Source organism: Stegostoma tigrinum, chromosome 38, assembly GCF_030684315.1.
Source record: "Stegostoma tigrinum isolate sSteTig4 chromosome 38, sSteTig4.hap1, whole genome shotgun sequence".
NCBI lineage: Eukaryota > Metazoa > Chordata > Chondrichthyes > Orectolobiformes > Stegostomatidae > Stegostoma > Stegostoma tigrinum.
Window position 1 is genome coordinate 11937917 of NC_081391.1, and position 22444 is coordinate 11960360.

A 22444-nucleotide genomic window follows, 5' to 3' on the forward strand; every position below is an offset into this window, starting at 1 on the left:
GCTGTAAAATCCAGCCTAAAAAATTGCCGCGCTGTATCCCCATTTAATTAGCAACATGTGAAGGCCAAAGCGAGAAACGTGTCTTATAACCAATTGCATCTTCGGTGCTCATTAAATTTTCAATCCTAACCAGCAGATCTCCAAGTGTTACTCATTGGGACAGTGAGCCAGCCAATGATTTGCACCGGGGACTTCCTGAGTGTATTTGGGAAACAGAGCATTTTCCAAATGGTCAAAGGTGGTGCAGAGAGTTCGGACAGTCCAGATACACTACATCTTTACGACATCATGAGAAGGTAGGGAACAATAAGTAGTCATGGTCTGGAATGCACTGCCTGGACATCTTGAAGACCTCAACTGAACCTGCCTCAACAAGAGGAGCATTGGATGATTATTTGGATAGAAATAACATGCAAGGTTTAGGGGAAAATTAGGAGATTGACACTAGGTAATCACACTCAGAGATCCAGCAGGTGGAATTGACAGTGTACAGTGAGACCATTCGGTCCATCATGCCTACTCATTAAGTAAGCATCCTTACCTATCTCCAATACTTTTCCCCACATCATTGCACATTGTAGGGGTTATTTAGACAGAAATAATCCCTACAGTGTGGAAGCAGGCCATTTGATCCCATTAAGTCCACACCAACCATCTGAAGAACATCCCACCCCTCTACCCTATCACTGCAACCCTGCATTTTCCCAGGCTAATCCACCTAGCCTGCACACTATGGGGCAATTTAGTATAGTCATTCCAGCCTAAACCGCTTGGACTTCGGGAGGAAACAAGAGCGTCCGGCAGAAACCCATGCAGACACAGTGAGAACGTCTGTGTGGAGTTTGCAGTCACCCAAGGCTGAAATTGAACCCAGGTCCCCGGCACTGTGAGGCAGCAATGCTAACCACTGAGGCACTCAAAGAAATCAAGCAAATTCAGGATCCTTGGATTTTTGGTTGAGGGATGATAGGTGTGGAGAATAATAAAAAGGTGAGTGGATAATGCCCCACATCACTAATTCCTTGAACTGGGGACTCTGTGCCTCCTCCCGTCCTATCAAGAGGGGAAAACAGAAAATACTTCAGAATGACAAGTGTTTCAGCTGAAGGAGGTCATTTGGCCTATTGTCTGCTCTGGCTCTCTGATTGAGCATTTTTACCTAGCGTCAATCTGCTGCTTTCCCCCACATCCTTACACATTAGATGATTAATTTGATAGAAGTAATGTTCTTCTTGAAGGCCTCAATTGAACCTGCCTCCATGACGTTTCCAGGCAGTGCATTCCAGAACCCAATTACTTGCCAAGAGAAGATGTGCTCTTTTTGCTTGTGTCACATTTGCTCCTCTGGCAAATCAGTTTAAAATCTAGGCCCTCACGTTCTTGTTCCTTTCACAAGGTGGGGTGTGGGGTGGGGACTTTTCCCTATCTACTCTGTCCAGCCCACTCATGTTGAAAGCCTTGATTAGATCTCCTCTTGACCTTCTTACCAAACAGGAAAGTTCCAATTTCTTCAATCTATCCTCATAACTGAAAAGGTTCTCACCCCTGGAACCATCATCGCCATGCCTGAAATCAAATGGCTATTCTGAAATTTTTATTTCTCTAATTCATTCTTATGATTTGAAATGCTGAACTTTTTATTTCTTGACTTCTCCAGTTGTTTTTTCTCTTTAAGAACTTAGATTCCTTCTACCCAAGACAGTGCCTTAAGTGATGACTTGTAAACATTTCACTGTACTCATGCGAGTACGTGTGACAATAAATCTAATTCAACTTTCTTAAAAAGAAAAATGGCTTCTTCACTCTCTCTGACGTATTCACAGCTTTGCTATAATGTGGAACCTGGAACACACAAACACTCCTGCGGCAAAAGTTTGAAACTCTTGTTTTCAAATGGCAACCAATTCCACATTAAGATTTTTTTAAAAAAAAATCAACACAGAGTGGTGGTATTTTTGTGAGGGAGGAAGGTATGAGAGGGAGTTGGGTCACGAGTAACCCATACTCTCTCACAGTATAACGGAATAGGCCTGCAGAGGCTAAACAGCCTACATCGCCCCTCGTTTGGTGGGAAAGTATATGGCTGGGGTAGGTCCAATGCTTGAAGGGTCAAGTAAAGGTTTCTGATAGCTCGGTGCTGCAACAATAGAAGCCCTTTGGGGGTAAGCACATTAGCTTGAACTTATCAAAGTACACAGGCACTCAATGTTAGCCCACCCATTTATTTAAGAAGGTTACAAAACCCTACAGCTACTACCTACAAGGACATCTTTTTATTTCAAGATTTTCTTGGTGACCGCACCAATTAGAAGTGAGCTACAGACACCATTTACAAACATTGATTTAACTCAAGACCCTATTCGGTCAATTAGAAAGCTCCTGGTGATACTTTGGGAAAAAATGCAAAGACAGAACCAGTAAGAGCAGAAGTTAAAAATCAATAAAGTAGCTGCCATTTATTTCTGACAATAGATAATTGCTCATAGCCACCTGCTCCAGCCAAGAGTAAAAGTTGCTTTTGTGGGTTGACTTATCAATAATGATTACTGTGTACATTAAAGAAATAAAGTGAATAATTGTAGCAGCATGTTGATAACAGCCATTGTTACTGACAGCTGCTGTGTCACAAAATGCAAAACATTCTCAATGATGTATTCATCAGTTTTGCTCTCAATACAAATTCAAACTGTAATTGACATGATTGCTCAAATAGCAGAACAACGTCTGATTGAGTTGTATAGTGCCAACGCATGACTTCTGAGACAAACCAAATGTGGAATCACATTTTATGTGTTGTTACTTTTTAAATGGCCAAAGGTGAGCTGCTACCTGTTGCACCCCTACATCCAAACCACTACCCTTATTCCAACTCTGCACCGCCCAAGGTAGCAAGGCATTTCTGAACATCTTTATCCATCTGGATCAGACAGTGACTGTCAGTTAGTATTGCTCTCACCTTGGAGAGAAGTGGTTGCGGACTCAAGCCCCACTCCAGGAACTTGGGAGCACCAGAGTCAAATCCAATGCTCCAGTGTGATAAAGAGGGAGTGCTGCACTATTGCAGACTGCCATCGATCAGATTGAGTTATTAAATGAAGAGCTGGTCTGCCTGCTCTGTTGGACATAACAGTTATAAAGTTACACAGTCATACAGCATGGAAGCAGACCCTTTGGCCCAACTAGTCTATGCTGACCAAGCTTCCCAAACTAAACTAGTCCCATTTTCCTGCATTTGGCCCATGTTCCCCTAAAACTTTCGTATCCATGTACCTGTACTCAATGATCACAGCAATGAAGGCAAACGCATCAAATGCCTTCTTTACCACAAGGCGCCACTCCAATATGACCAGTGTATCTACCACTTCCTCTGGCAGCTCGTTCCACATATGAACCACCTTCTGTTTTGAAACGTTGCGTCTCATGTCCTTTTTAAAATTTTACTCCTCTCACCTTAAAATTATGCCCTCCAGTTTTGAAACTCCCCTACCCTAGGGAAAATGCCTTTGCTATTTACCTTATCCATGTTCCTCATGATTTTATAAACCTCTATAAGATCACCCCTTGAATTCCTGTGTTCCAGTGAAAGAAGTTCCGGCCTCTCCTTATAACTCAAACACTACAATCCTGGCAACATTCTGATTAATCTTTTTCTGAACTCTCTCCAACTTAATAATATCCTCCGATAACAGGGTGACTAGAACTGCACACAGGACTCCAAAAGAGGCTTCACTAATGTCCTGTACAACTTAAACATGATATCCCAATACCCGTACTCAACAGGTCTAAGCAATGATGGCAAGCGTGCCAAATGCGTTCTTTTACCACAAGGTGCCTCTCAAACATGGTTAAAATCAGGTAGTTAGCACACTGCATGCAATCTAGCTGCCACACTTCCCTGTTACAACTGGATAATATAGACCAGAAGTACTTCATTAGTTGTAAAACACTTTGGGACATCCAGAAGTTGTGAAAAGTCATGAAACAGTAAAATGCTGTTGTTGTCTTTACAAGGGGGCATGAAAATCAGCCGGTCAATGATGCAATGTCACTTACTCACCCAAATGCCCTTCTGGCTGTAAGGAATGCCCCCTCCTGTGCCAGAGCCCAGAGAGTCTATTCAACATGTTCAGGGCTTTGTATACAAACCCAAATCTCACTGGAACCCCATTCTAATGAAGTACAGACTAAAGTTCTTGCACTAACCACTCACCGTACAGTCATTTTACTGTGTTAAATAAACCTTTTTATATATATACACAAAACTTGGGATCTAGATTCACTAATTCCACTGCTCTTCCGTCATTTGATCCAAGTGTGCCTCTCAGCCTGTTCACAAACCACTAATGTTTACACAAATTACTTATGAAGCAGCACCCTAACATCAGCTGGAGACATGGTCCCTCCTTAACGTTAGAAGAATGAGTGAAAAGGAGAGACGGGTTAGGTGTATGGGTGGCACGGCGGCTCAGTGGTTTGCAGTGCTGCCTCACAGCACCAGGGACCTGGGCTTGATTCCACCCTCAGGTCCATGTAGAGTTTGCACTTTCTCCCCGTGTCTGCGTGGGTTTCCTCTGGATGCTCCGCTTTCCTCCCACATTTCAAAGATGTGTTGGCTAGATGGAATGGCCATGGGAAGTGTGGATTATGGGGATGGGGTGAAGGATGCTGTTCAGAGGATTGGTGCAGACTGAATGGGCCAAATGGACTCTCTTTCTGCACTGTAAAGATTCTATGAATGTAGAACTTGGCCATTTAAGAGTTAAGGGCAATGAAGGTTAGGCAGCATGTTTTCCTAAAGACATCCAGATCCCGTGAAAGAACTTTAAAAAAATGCATGTCCTTCCTTTTGCTCTACATTTTATCAAACCAGTTTAATAAAGGGCAGGAAACAAAAGAGGTTATGATACAGTTGTGGAAAGAGCAAAAAAAAAGTCTATAATTTAAACATGACTGGGATATTGGGTGATATTGATGTCACTGTGGTACCCTGAATATATTTATAGAAGTGCATCGCCATTGTGCCCTTAGGGTAGCTGTGCTTCTAGAATGAATTTAATAAAGTTCAGACAGGCATGAGAAAACACTTCTGAATTTCAGTACCTTTGGCCTTCCAACCATCAGATGAACTTGGGGTTTCAGTTAATGATTTTTATTCAGTTCAAAGTTTTTGTTCACTATTTAGGAGGGCTGTACTTCTGAAAAAGCCAATGATCTTTGTGGAAGCTGAACCAAACAACCTGTTGATATACAAAGTTTGGGTTGTTTGGAAAATAACTTCACCTTCAGGCTCGGCAAGGATTCTAAAGGAAACAGTGGGTGCAAAAACCAAAAATATCCTTTATCCGAAAGCCAGTGGGTCCCAATGTTTTCCAGACAATGGATTCCAAACCTGTTTTAGGGAATTGCAGTAACTATGGGATATTTCAAGAAAGAGTTGGATCTTAGGGCAAAACAGATCAAAGCATATGGTGTGAAAGTGGAAACAGAGTAGAATGATCAGTCACAATCTTACTGAGTGGCACAGCTGGTTCAATGGGCCAAATGGCCTATTCCTGCTCCTGTCTGCTATGTTTCTATCATTCACATCAACCAAAAAAAAAAACGGGTTGATGGGGCCTCAGCTGAAATGTTTCATTAGTTAGACAACACCCAACACTGTGGTGCTCCCTCAATATCGATGATGCAAAGACTTTGGTTTATAGAGTTCAAGCATGGACAAGGTTAAAAGCTGCAAGATGTGGAATGGAGTAATGACTACACAACAAGTTTTGGATTCAAGTACAGCAAATTCGGTTTTGGTGGGCACCTTATGAACCAGCACTGTCGAGAAGCCAGCATAAATTAAATACCTCAAATGCTGTAACATTTACTGTAATATTCTGTCCAATTATTAGGTTCTGATTTACCTCAATGTGCATACACCTCATGTGAATAGACACAAAGTAGCAACATTTAATTCAATATCGAGTCAATTTCTCCTCAAATACTGCTGTGTCCGAGTATCTACAAGATACCCCCCAGCTGAAGGGGGCAGTGAGATGGCTCTCTGCAGGAAAAGGTTTAGTCAAGACATGATGATTTACAGAATATTATTATTATTATTATTATTATTAATAATAAAATAACTTATGAAGTATAACAGTGATGTGTATCCTACCCCCACCCACTGCATTACATTTCTATTACTTAGTGTATGTTGTGACAGAGATTGTGTGGACATCTTGATCAACCAGAATATTTGGCATATTCCTGGTCCAATAGGTGCTGGTTAATAAAAATATTGCTGTACTTGTTTGTAAGAGAACAGAGACCCCGAGAGGGGTGAACAGTCACACATTTGAGGTACTGGAATGATTTCTATCACAGCAGCAGATAGGGGGCCTCCACACGTGAAAACGTAAACACCTTGCCCAGAATGCATTCCACTCTCAACATTGATACAACTGCTCTTACAGATTTTTTTTTCCATTCATTTGTGGAATGTGGCTGTCACTGACAGGGCCCAGCATTTCTTGGCTGCCCCTCGTTGCCCCTTGAGAAGGTGGGGGGTGAGTTGCCTCCTTGAACCACTGCAGTCCACCTACAATGCCCTTAGGGAGGGGATTCCAGGATTTTGACCCACCGACAGTGAAGGAACGCTGATATATTTCCAAGTCAGGATGGTGACTGACTTGGAGGGGAACTTGCAGGGGGTGGTGTTCCCATGTATCTGCTGCCCTTATCCTTCTAGATGGAAGCAGGCATGGGTTTGGAAGGTGCTGTCTGAGGATCTTTGGTGAATGTCTGCAGGGTTTCTTGTAGATAGTAGCAGCAGTGTGTACTGAGTGTTGCTGGTGGAGGGAGTGGATGTTTGTGGATGTGGTGCCAATCAAGCAGCTGCTTTGTCCTGGATGGTGTCAAGCTTCTTGAGTGTTTTTGGGGCTGCACTCATCCAGGCAAGTGCACCCATCTGTCACACTCCTGACTTGTGCCTTGTAGATGGTGGGCAGGCTTTGGGGAGTCTGGTGGTGAGTTACTTGTCGCAGTATTCCCTGCTTCTGGCCTGCTCTTGTACCCACTGTGTTTTATGTGGTGAGTCCAGTTGAGTTTCTGGTCAATGGTAGCCCTCAGAATGTTGACGTTGGGGTATTCAGTGGTGGTAAACCATTGAATGTCAAGGAATGGTGGTTAGATTGTCTCTTATTGGTGATGGTCATAGCCTGGCATTTGTGTGGCATGAATATCATGGGTCAGGTGTCATTCTGAAGAGCCTTCCACCTATGTCCAAGGCAGGTGGCACAAGTGGAAGTGTCTCCTGGTTAGTCACGCTTAACACAGAGCGACACCACCCCCAAACTCCAGCTCAGCACTTTACAAACTTTGTGTCATTGCAGTCCCACTTTGGGGCTTGATCATTGCCTGAACTAACCCTCTCAGTACCCACTGAGAGAAAGAAATTGAGTCAGAGTTGTACAGCACGGAAATAGACCTTTCAACCTAATTCATCCAGGTCAACCAGATATCCTAAATTAATCTGGACCCATTTGCCAGCATTTGGCCCAAATCCCTCTAAACCCTTCCTATTCATATACCCATCTGTTTAACCTTTTAAATGTTGTAACCCTACCAATCCCATACACGCACACCCTCTGTTTGAAAAACTTGCCTCTTAGGTCCCTTTCATATCTTTCCCCTCTCACCTTAAACCTATGCCCCTCGAGTTTAGGATTCCCCCACCCTGGCAAAAAGACCTTGGCTATTCACCCTATCCACACCCCTCATGATTTTATAAACTTCTATAAAGTCACCTCTCAGTTTCTGATGCTCCGTGGTAAAGAAAACACTCCACCTCTTCCTGTAGATCGGCCTCCCAACCCCTACACTCAATGCACTGAGTAATAAAGGCAAGCATGCCAAACCAAGCACATACTAAAGGGCTTGTTAGAGTGGAAGTGTACCAAAGTTTGAACTTTTAGAGGTGTAAAGCTTACAACCCCAAAGTTTTACCTTAGAATCCTGACTGCCACTGTGGGAAGCCCTGCTATAGCCTCTGGCGACAGTTGACTAACCTACCCATGCTACGTTTATTAGTTGGACTTATAGTCGTCACACGTACAGCACAACGTGGAGAGAGAGAGAGGGGGGGGGAGAGAAAGAGAGAGAGGGGGGGGAGAGAAAGAGAGGGGGGGGGAGAGAGAAAGAGAGGGGGGGGAGAGAGAAAGAGAGGGGGGGGAGAGAAAGAGAGGGGGGGGAGAGAAAGAGAGGGGGGGGAGAGAAAGAGAGGGGGGGGAGAGAAAGAGAGGGGGGGGGAGAGAAAGAGAGGGGGGGGGAGAGAAAGAGAGGGGGGGGGAGAGAAAGAGAGGGGGGGGGAGAGAAAGAGAGGGGGGGGAGAGAAAGAGAGGGGGGGGAGAGAAAGAGAGGGGGGGGAGAGAAAGAGAGGGGGGGGAGAGAAAGAGAGGGGGGGGAGAGAAAGAGAAGGGGGGGAGAGAAAGAGAAGGGGGGGGAGAGAAAGAGAAGGGGGGGGAGAGAAAGAGAAGGGGGGGGGAGAGAAAGAGAAGGGGGGGGGAGAGAAAGAGAAGGGGGGAGAGAAAGAGAGGGGGGGAGAGAAAGAGAGGGGGGGAGAGAAAGAGAGGGGGGGAGAGAAAGAGAGGGGGGGAGAGAAAGAGAGGGGGGGAGAGAAAGAGAGGGGGGGAGAGAAAGAGAGGGGGGGAGAGAAAGAGAGGGGGGGGAGAGAAAGAGAGGGGGGGGAGAGAAAGAGGGGGGGGGGAGAGAAAGAGAGGGGGGGAGAGAAAGAGAGGGGGGGGAGAGAAAGAGAGGGGGGGGAGAGAAAGAGAGGGGGGGGAGAGAAAGAGAGGGGGGGGAGAGAAAGAGAGGGGGGGGAGAGAAAGAGAGGGGGGGGAGAGAAAGAGAGGGGGGGGAGAGAAAGAGAGGGGGGGGAGAGAAAGAGAGGGGGGGGAGAGAAAGAGAGGGGGGGGAGAGAAAGAGAGGGGGGGGAGAGAAAGAGAGGGGGGGGGAGAGAAAGAGAGGGGGGGGGGAGAGAAAGAGAGGGGGGGGGGAGAGAAAGAGAGAGGGGCGGGAGAAAGAGAGAGGGGCGGGAGAAAGAGAGAGGGGCGGGAGAGAAAGAGAGGGGGGGAGAGAAAGAGAGGGGGGGAGAGAAAGAGAGGGGGGGGAGAGAAAGAGAGGGGGGGGAGAGAAAGAGAGGGGGGGGAGAGAAAGAGAGGGGGGGGAGAGAAAGAGAGGGGGGGGGAGAGAAAGAGAGGGGGGGGGAGAGAAAGAGAGGGGGGCGGGAGAAAGAGAGAGGGGCGGGAGAAAGAGAGGGATCAGACTTAACATGGGAGGTCTGTTCACAAATCTGATAACAGCAGGGCAGATGATGTTCTTGGGATCTGTTTGTACATGTATTGCAACTTAAACTTCTGACCGACAGAAGAGGGTACAACTGGGGTGGGAGGGATCTCTGATTCTGTTGGTTGCTGTACCAAGGGAACGGGAAGTGTAGAAGGAGCGGATGGATGGAAGGAAGGTTGGTTTGTGTGATGGACTGGCCCGTGTTCACGACTATCTGTAGTTCCTTGTGGTCTTGGGAAGAGCAGTTGCCTCACCACACTACCTGCAACTATGCTTGTGAACGTGTACAAATGCAACACAGAACTCAAAAGTAAATTCAGCTTCGTTGGAACTAATTGTATTGTGGATAGCAATATTTCCTCTTTAAAATAGGCACCGACAGATACATTCTTCAAACGCTATCAAGGGCAGGATATGTAAGAGAGGGGAAAGGGATCCGAGAGGCAACTTACTCTTCATAGTGAGTGGTGCGTTTATGGAATGAGCTGCAGAGGAAGTGATAGAGGCGAGTACAATCACAGCATTTAAAAGACAAACTAGGGGGATAGGAAAGGTTTAGGGGAATATGGGTCAAACTCAAGCAGATAAGACTGGTTCAGTTTAGGAAACCTGGTCGGCACGGATAGGTTGGGCTGAAGGGTCCGTTTCCATGCTGTATGGCTCTACATGGTCCTTGTGAAAGGAGGATTCTATTACCCGTGATGTTGGTGATGGGGTGAAATATCAGGCGTGAACATAGCATGGTACGTGAAGATTGGCACCAGCTGCCTAAAACATTGGCAACCCATGAGACTGTCCATGTAACCAGTGCCTTTTATGGCCACGTGACATCCCAGAGCCAGTGGAAAAGTGTATTCAGTCGTACATGTATGAAACAAGGCGACCAATTTACCCAATGCAAGTTCCCTCAAAATGGCAATGTGATAATGGCCAAATGATCAAATTCTAGTGATGTCAGCAGAGAAACCAGCATTGGCTGCAACACTGGGCTGCCAGCAAGTCCCCACTCTGGTGCACTTAATTTTGTACTGGGTCTTTTGGAACAGAATTTGAATCCATGGCCTGTTCACTCAGAAGCCAGTGGGCAAGCATAGAGTCACAGAGAAGGATCAGCCCATAGATGAGTTCCATGGGAAAGAAGTGTGGTGAAAAAGAAAGTTTTAAAAAAAAACTGCTTTTAAAAAAAAGACAAAGTGAAGTGCAGACGAATTGAATGCAGCAATGGTCAAGGAAGACAAAGAAATGGAGGGCAAAAGTGACAAGATATAAGATTCATCGAAGAAGAAAAAGTGATTCTGTACAGGGTAGGAACCTGGAAAGGAGCAATAATGCAGAAACAGGAGGCAAATACACTCGCGACTTTTATGAATTCTATGAAAATGCACATATTTTCACAGGTTCAATCCAGAACAGAAGGCTGCTTTCTCAGCCAGCTCAATAATAGAAATCCTGACTTGGAGCTCTGCTAGAAGTTAAACAAATTTACACCAGCCTTGGTTTCTTACCTTTTGACTCAGTCTGGCCTGCGAGTCAGCAGGTTAATGATTCACCCCTCCTCCCCAAGCCAAACCCCCTGTCCAGTCTAATGCGACAGCACGTTCATCTAAATGTAACATTGAAATTAGCGGGGGCTGGAGAACCTTCAGCTTTTAGGTGAAGTATTAACAGAGATTGCGGGAGAGTGGGTAGCAGCGGGAGGTGAAAGATGCCATGACACAGTCGAAAGAAATGAAGGGTGTGCGCCAGGCGTCCAAACTAAAACTCACTTAACAACAATCATTGAGCAAGACAAACCACACCTCTTACTTACTCTTCACAAATCTACACTTTGCAGTGGACGCTTTGCATGTCCTCCCACATGGCATCAATGAGTGAGCTTAAGAAGTAATTAATTGGTTGCAATGTGTGTCAGGATAGGACATATGCACTTGCAGGTTCCTTCCCTTGCTCTGCGCTCCATCAAGCTGATGCGCTGAAATTTCCTTAACTGTTCCATCATTAAAACTGCATTCTTCTACCTCCATAACATTGGCTGCTGCTCAAGCCCAGTTACAGCTGATATCCTCATTCGCAGCCTTGTTTCTGTAAGTGATTGTGACAAGGTCAGCCAGCTGGACCTCATAGAATGAGTTCCCTGATTGGACCAGGTTAGCCCCAATCAGGGAGCCCTGGCTGACAGACTTAAACAGGAGTGTCAGACATCCTGTTCACTCAGAGCTGGATCAGTGTCGAAGACTCCACATGTAAATAAAGGGTGACTTTTTGATGGGATTCCAGCCTCTGGGGATTTATTTCAGTTACCACTAGCCATAACAATTCCAATGTAGTCCAGGCTGGTCTCCCAAGTCCCAAAAAACTTAAAAGCAGAGTTGCGGATGACCAAAGTCTGATTTACCTATTAATCATGTACTCACTAACCTAGACAACAAAATGTGAGGCTGGATGAACACAGCAGGCCAAGCAGCATCTCAGGAGCACAAAAGCTGACGTTTCGGGCCTAGACCCTTCATCAGAGAGGGGGATGGGGTGAGGGTTCTGGAATAAACAGGGAGAGAGGGGGAGGCGGACCGAAGATGGAGAGAAAAGAAGATAGGTGGAGAGAGTATAGGTGGGGAGGTAGGGAGGGGATAGGTCAGTCCAGGGAAGACGGACAGGTCAAGGAGGTGGGATGAGGTTAGTAGGTGGATGGGGGTGCTGCATAATGCTACACTTGCCCCCACACCTCCTCCCTCACCCCTATCCCAGGCCCCAAGATGACATTCCACATTAAGCAGAGGTTCACCTGCACATCTGCCAATGTGGTATACTGCATCCACTGTACCCGGTGTGGCTTCCTCTACATTGGGGAAACCAAGCGGAGGCTTGGGGACCGCTTTGCAGAACACCTCCACTCAGTTCGCAACAAACTACTGCACCTCCCAGTCGCAAACCATTTCCACTCCCCCTCCCATTCTTTAGATGACATGTCCATTATGGGCCTCCTGCAGTGCCACAATGATGCCACCCGAAGGTTGCAGGAACAGCAACTCATATTCCTCTTAGGAACCCTGCAGCCTAATGGTATCAATGTGGACTTCACCAGTTTCAAAATCTCCCCTTCCCCAACTGCACCCCTAAACCAGCCCAGTTTGTCCCCTCCCCCCACTGCGCCACACAACCAGCCCAGCTCTTCCACTCCACCCACTGCATCCCAAAACCAGTCCAACCCGTCTCCGCCTCCCTACCCTGTTCTTCCTCTCACCCATCCCTTCCTCCCACCCCAAGCCGCACCCCCATCCACCTACTAACCTCATCCCACCTCCTTGACCTGTCCATCTTCCCTGGACTGACCTATCCCCTCCCTACCTCCCCACCTATACTCTCTCCACCTATCTTCTTTTCTCTCCATCTTCGGTCCGCCTCCCCCTCTCTCCCTGTTTATTCCAGAACCCTCACCCCATCCCCCTCTCTGATGAAGGGTCTAGGCCCGAAACGTCAGCTTTTGTGCTCCTGAGATGCTGCTTGGCCTGCTGTGTTCATCCAGCCTCACATTTTGTTGTCTTGGATTCTCCAGCATTTGCAGTTCCCATTATCTCTGATACTCACTAACCTACATTGGCTCCAGTGAAGTCATGTCTCCATTTCAAAATTGTCAACCTGGTTTTCAAATCTCCTGTCTCTCCCCATCTCTTATAGCCTCCTTCAGCCCTCGGAGGTATGGGTTCCTCTAATTTGACTCTTGATTTTAAATTTCTCCAGCATTGGCAGCCTTGCTCTCTGCTCCCTGGTATTTTCTCCTGAAACTATTTGCCCTCTCAAACCTCACTCTCCTCTTTTAAAAACACTCCCCAAAACCTGACTCTCCAGCTAAGATTTTTGGTCATGATCTGCTTTAATAGAGAGAGGGGGTCTTATGCCGCAGCCATAGCATCGCTACCTCTCAGCCAGTTACTCAGGTTCAAGACTCATCCTGGGATGTTTCACCCATAAGCATGCATCAATCCAATGGAAATCCTTGGCCCAACCGTTGGAAATAAGGATGGGAGAAAAGTCAGCCAATGTGCCCAACCTACTGCAGCCTCAAGTGGCTTTGTGCCTGACTTTGTCCTGCGGAGCACCTTCAGACAATTTGTTGCTTAGGAGGTGCTATACAAATAGAGTTTATTGATGTTTAGATGGATATGGGCTAAATGCAGGCAAATGTGATTATTTTAATTTGGAAAACTTGTTGAAATTGACAAGTTGAAACGGTGGCCTGTATCTGTGCTGTATGACTCAAAGTGCAAGCAGATCAAGGAGCTACAGTGCAGACTGAACATGAAGCTGCTGCAAGTGCTGGTTACATTATGGAGAGGGCACTATGGGCCAGCCTACCGTATCTCTCTCTCACACACACACACACACCCGGATTCCACTCAAAGATATATTCGCAAGTTTCCATTAGCTTGGTAGACCATTGACTACTGGGCCAACCGTACAGATGGACCTTGGAGAACCATAACTAAAAATGTCTGACACTGCATGACCACATCAAGACTTGCCAAGCTAAAGTAATATCTCATTTTTTAAATAAAAGTTAAACATACTATTAGTTCCAAATGCTTCACATAAGCCTCCTCCCATCCTACAGAAAACTAGCCCTTTCTCCCTTGTGTGCTTCAATGACTCTGTGCTCAAGCAGCCCAGAATCCTCTTGTAGGAGTAAGTCGATGGAATGAGCTGCCAGAGAAAATGCTAGTACAATTACAACAATTAAAAGGCATCTGGGTGGGTATATGAATATAAAGGGTTTAGATTAGATTAGATTCCCTACAGTGTGGAAACAGGCCCTTCGGCCCAACAAGTCCACACTGCCCTTTAGAGCATCCCACCCAGACCCATCCCCCTAAACACTACAGGCAATTTAGCATGGCCAATCCACCTAGCCTGCACATCTTTGGACCGGAGGAAACCCATGCAGACAGAGGGAGAATTGCAAACTCCACACAGACACAGTCACCCAATGCTGGAATTGAACCCGGGTCCCTGGCACTGTGAGGCTGCAGTGCTAACCCCTGAACCACCATGCCGCCCACAATGGGTTACTGGGAAATAGACCAAATGCCAGCAAACAGGACTAGATTAATTTAGGATATCTGGTCAGCATAGACGAGTTGGACTAAAGGGTCCATTTCCAAGCTATACATCGCCATGACTCTAAGTACCATAATCTACCAAATTACTGGGTACAGCATGTTCTCATTTTTAAAGTTTTTTGGTAACTCTTGATTTTTGACTTTTTTTGAGGAAATCTCGACTCAATCTGGCCTTTTAACAATCCATGTTCCCCCAACTACCGCTACATCACGTTCACTCAACGCAATAGGCTGATTTAACATACTGCACCCCTACAACTGAAAACACCACAATTCAGTCTCGCCTCAGCTTTTTTTCCTATCACAGTGTAGCTCTGCTTTTGAAGAGTTGGCTCCATCCTAATGTAGGAAGAAGTACAGTCATTACACCATTCTACTCCCACTGTCTGCTGATCACCCAGGGACAAGGCCATGATCCACGCCTCCACTCCTTGCAGAAGGAGAAGTCTCAACTGGTAGAGGACAACCTTGGCGGTTTGGAAATATCACATTGGCTCCACTTCAACTCCCCTTTCCTCTCTCTTCAAGCTCCAAGTCTTGAGATCATTTGACGTGTCTGGAAATCTCTTGGCACCTTGCCCAAAGCAGAGAGCCTTGAGATCCTTAGGTTATTTGGATCTGTGTTAAAGCCTTATTCTACTCTCTAACGCGAATATAAATGGATAATTTCAGGCCTTTTCCCCCCCTTTAATCATTCATGGGATGAGGGCATCACTGGCTGGGGAGCATTTATTATCCATCCCTAATTGCCCAGAGGGCAGTTAAGAGTCAACCACATGACTGTGGGTCTAGAGTCACATGTAGGGCAGACCAGGTAAGGATGGCAGTTTCCATCCCTAAAAGGGCATTAGTGAACCAGATGGGCTTTTCAGACAATCAGCAATGGAGTCACAGTCACCTTGCAAAGAGACATAAAAAGACTAGGCATCATATAGGACTATACCTGACCACCCCCTACAAGCAGTATTATTGATGAAGGGTCTAGGCCCGAAACGTCAGCTTTTATGCTGCTGGGCCTGCTGTGTTCGTCCAGCCTCACATTTCATTATCTTGGATTCTCCAGCATCTGCAGTTCCCATTATCACATTATTGCTTCAGTGTCACTGGGTCAAAATCCTGTAAGTGTGTCTCTAATGGGACTGTGGTTGCCCCTACCCTATGCCGACAGTATTGGTGGCCTGAACCACTGCTTTCTCAAGGGGCAATTAGGAATGGGCAATAAAAACTTACCCACCCAAATCTGGTAAGCGAATATTTTGGAAAAAAAACTTGACAAAAACAAACTTTCCAAATTGTTGGCGCAGGAGAAAAGATTGTACAGAAAACCCCCAAACTTTAAAAATGTCATTGACCAGGCGACCCATCTTGAGAGATGCTGGTTGTAGGTGTGTATTAGCGACAACTCTTACCATAAGGCTGGGGGCCTGTGCTTCAAAACAGTGCCACCCAAAGCACACAGTTTTACATCGCATCAGAAAGATAACACTGCCAGCAGTGCTGCACTCCCTCAGTCCTAGGCTGGAGTGTTCAACCTCAGTTCAAGCCAGTAACTCTGGTGAGCCACAAGCAAGTGCGCAACGAACTAAGCCACAGCACTCTCTCTCTCTCTCTCTCTCACTCACAGTGATCAGAAGCTATATTCAGGTCATTTTTCTCTTGCCTTGAGAGCAGTAATCAATGATCCACCTTTGTATCACTTCTTCTCCATTCTATTTCAAAAAAAAGGTTTGCATAACCGGTATGGGGCTCTGCTTAAACCATTCACATCCGCAAGATCCGTCAGCCGATATAAAAATTCTCCAGAGATCCAGACATTTTAACAGAAGCCGTCATTGCCCCTGCCAATCGTCCCAGCCCACGATGACACTGGAATCCGGAAAATACCTCACTAGTTCCAAATAAAAAATGACTAGGAACCACATAACTCAGGTTCTGAAATGGACTCCAGATAGCTGCTGAACCACATGGTTAAATATTAAACAGATGCTTGGATGGTGGAAGGTACTTGTAGGGGACTGCATAGGGACATAAATCACTACAAATATAAGCCCACTTAACAGAATTTCATTACAACAAATGCTTCTCTTTTCAATTTCCTACTTAAAAATGGATCATTTAAAGCTCCCCATTCAATCTTATTGCTGACTTGTTAAATCATCAACTTTTTTTAAAGAAATAGAAGCATTATTTACATTTTTATCTACCTGTGGAATGCGGTGCTTCCCCGTCTGGATTTCTTTTCACCTTGTTTAGGCTTTTCTCGGGTTCAATATCTGATACACTTAGGTGTTTACACTTCTTCCTTTATTCCTCCACCCTCGTTCAGTTCACTCGGAAAGGAACGGCTTCAGGGTGGAAGGGGGGGGGGGGGTAGGGGGGAAGCGAAGTTTTGAAGAAAACGAAAATAAAAATCCAAGCGGAGAAAAGGTCCAGTTTCAGTCTACAAAGCAAATGAGAAAGAAAATAACGTTCAGTCTAAAATGTGACCCAAAAAGCGCAAAGATAACTGAAGATAAAATCTAACCCTCGCGAAATAAATACAAACCAACATTAAATCTCTGAGATAAATTTAAGAGCTGGCCCCGCAAAAAAAAAATTGAAACACACCAACATTGAGACAGATTGGATTCTCAACTCAACCATAAAAGTGCATGCTCGTAGAACTGCAACTCACGGTGATGCAGCACCTAAATCACCCAGCCCAACTCAACAACAACACTGCTACTGACTGATCCTAGCAAACAAAACTTATTTTGTTTTATTTCCCCAAAATAAAACACTAAGGAGACAAAAATAAAATCCTGTTGAAAACATTACCCTTCCTTCCTTCCTCACACTTCCACTGGGCAAGGTCTGCCGAGTGTTTTGTCTCCAAACCCCCTTGCCCTCTTTTGCCTGTATGAAAACAACTCAGTTCCTGGAATTCCTGGGTCAGATGATACTCACACACGCAGCTGCCTTTCATTCATAAAAAACACAGACCGCGAGCACGTCACCCACTTGTTGCCCATAGATGGCAAAGAACCTGACGTCAGTCAATCCGGCTGGCGGATGATGTAATCTTCCAGGGCCGCCATCTTTCTGCGGGGCAACAGCAACAGGCAGCTCCTCCCAAATGGTGCTGCGGGGCAAAGAGACTTCCTGGAGGCTTGCTATGCCTCGCTGCAGTGTTACTTTTATTTTTTTTAAAGGAAGTGCTGCTTTTATAATAACACGGGACCCTCTGGGAAGAGTGCCTTTGAATTCCAGATACTTTATGATCTGTCCTGAGGAAGGGTCACTCGACCAGAAACGTTCACTCTGACTTCTGGCCACAGATGCTGCCAAATCTGCTGAGCTTTTCCAGCAATTTTGTTTTTGTTTCTAATTTACAACATCCACAGCTCTTTCAGTTTTTACTTTATGACCGCAGATTTAAAAAGACATGGAATTAGATTTCAACAGTCTATGTAGCCTTCCTCGACAACCCCTGAAGTGTTTTATTCTTAATCGGAGCCACTGTTGTAAACAGGACAGCCAGTTTGTGCAGAATAAGAGTGCACAAACCTCAGAATGATAGTGACCAGGGCTTTTATTCTGTGATTAAATGATAAATAGACTAGTCAGGGAATACCCTTCCTCAACCCAATTCAACATATTACCAACTTTTATCATATAGTTTGCCAACCATTGCAAACATGTTACCATCTTTTACATTCACCTGAGAGTACAAGCAGGACCTCATTCCAAAAAGCCCCTTCAGTGCTCACTACATGTCATCCTACATTTTTGTAGAGACAGAAACAGGAATTGCTGGATTAGCTCAGTAGGCCTGGCAGTATCTGTGGAGAGAAATCAGTGTTAACGTTTTGGGTCAAGTAATCCTGCCTCAGAACTGATAGTAGGTACAAAATTGTTGGTTTATATGCAGAAGATAGGGTGGGAGGAGGAGATAAGGAGTAAACAACAGATGAGTGTAAGGATCTGTTTAGAATGGCAAATAGCTATTAATGGGGACTGTTAGTGACTAACAGTGGATGGTGTATACTAGGAGACTGTATGATTACAAGGCCTGGTGTGTGGTGTAGAGGTGAGGACATGGGAAATCTCAAGCCCTAAAGCTATTGAACTCAATATTGAGTCTGGAAGGCTGCAGGGCCCCCAAGCAGAAATTTGGTAAACCCTGTTCTGCAGCAGGGTCATTGGACCCGAAACGTTAACTTTGAATTCCTTCCACAGATGCAGCCAGACTTGTTGAGTTTTTCTAGTAAATTCTGTTTTTGTTTCTGAATTCCAGCACGGAGATTGGAATGAAGTCAGCCAGGGTGGATCTCATAGAATATGAGTTCCCTATTTGGGGTTGTTAAACTGGGCCAATCAGAGACGCCTGGCTGACAGGTATAAACAGGAGTGTCAGGGTATGCTCACTCTTGGAGCTGGCTCTGACCTAACCGTGTCAGTGTCATGTACTATGTGCATGTAAACAAAAGGTGACTTGGTGTTGGGATACTGGCCTTCGTAGAGTTGTTTCATCCAACATCCACCATTCCTTGGTAATTTAGTTTACTTTTTTTTTAGTCAGGACTCTGGAATGAGGTTTGACCACCCCAAGCTTCCTAAGACCATAAGAAATAGGAAGTGGAGTAGGCCATTAGGCCCCTTGAACCTGCTCCTTCGTAAAATAGGATGATCCAACATTCCTCATGTCCTCTTTCCTGCCTGTTCCCCTTAACCCTTGATTCCCCAACTGATCAAGAGTCTATCTCAGCCTATCTCTCGACCACTCCATCTGAGCGTCGAGTCACCAGCCTGCCTCAGCTCAAAGGTACAAGGGAATATAAGATGTCAGAAGTAGTCAGATACAATGAGAAAATTAGAAAGTTGTCAAACCTTTATGTACCTTTTTAACACTGAAACTGTCCATGCAAATGTTTATTATGGCGAAGTGAACATAGTAATATTGAAGACAGGAGTAGGATTGACCAATTAGCGCTTCGAGCCTGCTTTGTCAGTCATTATGATTATGGCTGGCCATCCAGCTTAATAGCCTGTTCCCGTTTTCCGATATTCTTTGATCCCTTTAGCCCCAAGTGCTATATCCAAATCTTTCTTGAAAGTCAACATAATTACACGAACAGCCCAAAGTCCTAAGGCAGGTTTCTTTATTCTACTGGCATCTGAGACTCCAGGCCAAGATCTGGATTTTTCTTTCTTTGCTTTTTGCTGTTTTTCTCTTATTTCTGCTATTCTTTCTTTAATTTTATTTTAGTTCTTTTTGTTATGGTTTTGTAATCAAGATGGCGTTGTATTCCTGTATTCCTATTCTTGACGACACAAGACGATAAATCTAACTCTAATTCTATTCAGATCTCTCCAAACATTAAGAGAACTAAAACTGGGAAGAGAGAGTGTTTACATTGGATTAATCCTATAGTACATATTGTGGTTGAAGAATCCTTTGTCTCTGTTTGTATGTTGGCCTCTCTCTCTCTTTCTCTCCCCATAAGGCCTCTGCCTAACAAAGATAACACTCCTGCAGAAAAGTTTTGCAAAGTATAGTCAGCCTCAATTGTTCTTTGAAGTGTGGGAGCACATTATCAGGATCATGGGGAAAAAATGGACTCGAAAGACCAGGAGAGAAGCTACTGATCAGTGAGGGATGTGTGATTGTTAGAGTGGATCTCAGTTTAAAAACGCTGGTAAAATGAATTGCTTCACAGCAAGCATTGATCAATTTCTTGCTGAGGCATCTCCACAGGAATTTCATGGCCAATCCCACTCCAGTGATACATCGGGTCATAGCGTCATAGAGATGTACAGGACAGAAACAGGCCCTTCAGTCCAAATTGTCTCTGCCGGCCAGATATCCTAAATTAATCTAGTTCCATTTGCCCACATTTAGCCCACATCCCCCTAAGATCTTCTTATTCATGTACCCAACCAGATGCCTTTTAAATGTCGTTATTGTACCAGCCTCCATCACTTCCTCTGGCAGCTCAGCCCATCTCCACAACACCCTCTGCATGAAAATTTTTCCCTTTAGGTCCCTTTTGAATCTTTCCCCATCTCACCTTAAACCTATGCCCCTCTGGTTTTGGCCTCCCGTACCCTAGGAAAATGACCTTGGCTACTCACCCTATCCATGCATCTCATGACTTTATCAACCTCTACGAGGTCACCCCTCAGTCTCCAACACTCCAGGGAAAATAGCCCCAGCCGATTCAGCCTCTTTCTATAGTTCAAACCCTCAAACCCGGCAACAGCCTTATAAATCTTTTCTGAACCCTTTTAAGTTTAACGCCATCTTTCATATTGTAGGAAGATCCAAACTGAATGCAGTACTACAAAAGTGGTCTAACCATTATCCTGGACAGCAATAACATTTCATCCCAATATCTATAGTCAATGCACTGACCAACAAAGGCAAGTGTACCAAACACCTTCTTCACCATTCTGTCTCCCCGCCGCTTCACCTTCAAGGAGCTTTGCACCTACCCCCCTAGGTCTCTGTATGGCAACACTCGCGGGACTTTACCATTAAGTGTATAAATCCTGCCCAGATTTGCCTTTCCAAAATGCAACACCTCAAATTTATTGAAAGTAAACTCTATATGCCTCTCCTTGGCCTATTGATTAAGGTCCCGTTGTACTCTCAGGCAATCTTCTTAGCTGTCTATTACATTACCAATTTTGGTGTCATCTGCAAACTTACGAACCATTCCTACTATATTCACATCCAAATCATTTGGTTAAATGACAAAAAGCAGTCGGCCCAGAACCAATACTTGTGACACACTGTTGGTCACAGGCCTCCGGTCCAAAAAACAACCCTCCACCATCACCGTCGGTCTCCTACCTGCAAGCCAGTTTTGTATCCACATGGCTAGCTCTCCATGGAATTCATGTGATCTAACCTGGCTAACCAGTCTACCTGGTGGATCCTTATTGAAAGCCTTGCTGAAGTCCATATAGGCAACGTTGTCCACTCTGCTGTCATCAATCATCTTTGTCACACCTAAAGAGGTGTTGGAATTGTGACGGAGTGGCTACCTGAAACAACACTGCACTCCGTCACTGTCATCACCTGCTGCAAGTCCTGTTACTGTATTTTCCAGGGCTAACAGATGCCTGCAGCATTGTTTGTTGGTGATGAGTTCTTGAATCTTTCAAAGGCAACAGATTCTATGTGCCAGCGTGCCTGCTGCCAATGCAAGGTGACCGTTAAAGATGGCTGCCGGCTGCCATCACATGTGGACATGTTGAGAATTATGTTACAACAGAGCCTTCTGGTTGCCTTGGAGCTGAATGTGGGTTGGAAGAGTGCTGCTTCCCTGCACGCACCATTTCTGGTCATCCTTCCCTCTCCTCCCAGTTCCAGCTGATGTTTGTATCCAACCCCTCAAGCCCCCATTGCTGGCTGTTCCTCCTCCACTTGCCTATTGGCCCCATCCCTCACCCCTTTCATCCCCACTCTAGTTACACCTCTTGAACTACACTTCTTCTGTCCACACCCTTTGCCAGCGTACCCACATTTGCCCCCAGTCACACTGCATGGTCTTCCACTTCAGACTCCTTCTCAGGACTCTCGTCATTGACCACCTATTGGTGGCATTGCTAATTACAGAGCCTTTATTCGTACAGAACCTTTAACATGGGAAAACATCCCAAGGTGCTTCATTAATGTTTACTCAAACAAAATTAGAGTGACTGTGGGTCAAACGAGAAGTTAGGGCAGATGATCAAAAGCTTGGCCAAGCAGATAGATATTAAATAAATGTCTTAAGGGTATAGATGGAGAAGTTTAGAGAGGGAAGTCTAGATTTAGGTTCTATGGCAGCTAAAAAGATTTATACCTGCCATTTATAGCTTCAAACTACAGTTCACAAATGAAATTCTTCATGACAACATGGCTGAAATTATAATAAATTCCTTAAAGCATTTGTTCCCAGGTCCATGCCTACTTCAAAAATCCAAATATTGAGTCATACAGTCATACAGCACGAAAATAGACCCTTTGGTCCAAG

The 22444-nt window shown here is 45.2% G+C and overlaps 1 protein-coding gene across 3 annotated transcripts in view; it reads right to left on the reverse strand.

The window, feature by feature from the left end:
• Nucleotides 1-17335, reverse strand: part of LOC125447181 (transcription factor MafK-like) — a 59444-nt gene extending 42109 nt beyond the window's left edge. The window contains exons 1-2 of one of the 3 annotated variants that reach the window (XM_048521376.2): nucleotides 17259-17335; nucleotides 16646-16881 (exon numbers count right to left, since the gene is read on the reverse strand). The gene's annotated coding sequence lies outside the window, so the exon portion shown is untranslated. Of the gene's footprint in view, nucleotides 1-16063; nucleotides 16270-16633; nucleotides 16882-17258 lie in introns of those variants that run through there. The other 2 variants (XM_048521377.2, XM_048521380.2) reach the window with 2 other exon arrangements.
• Between the last annotated feature and the right edge of the window lie 5109 nt (nucleotides 17336-22444).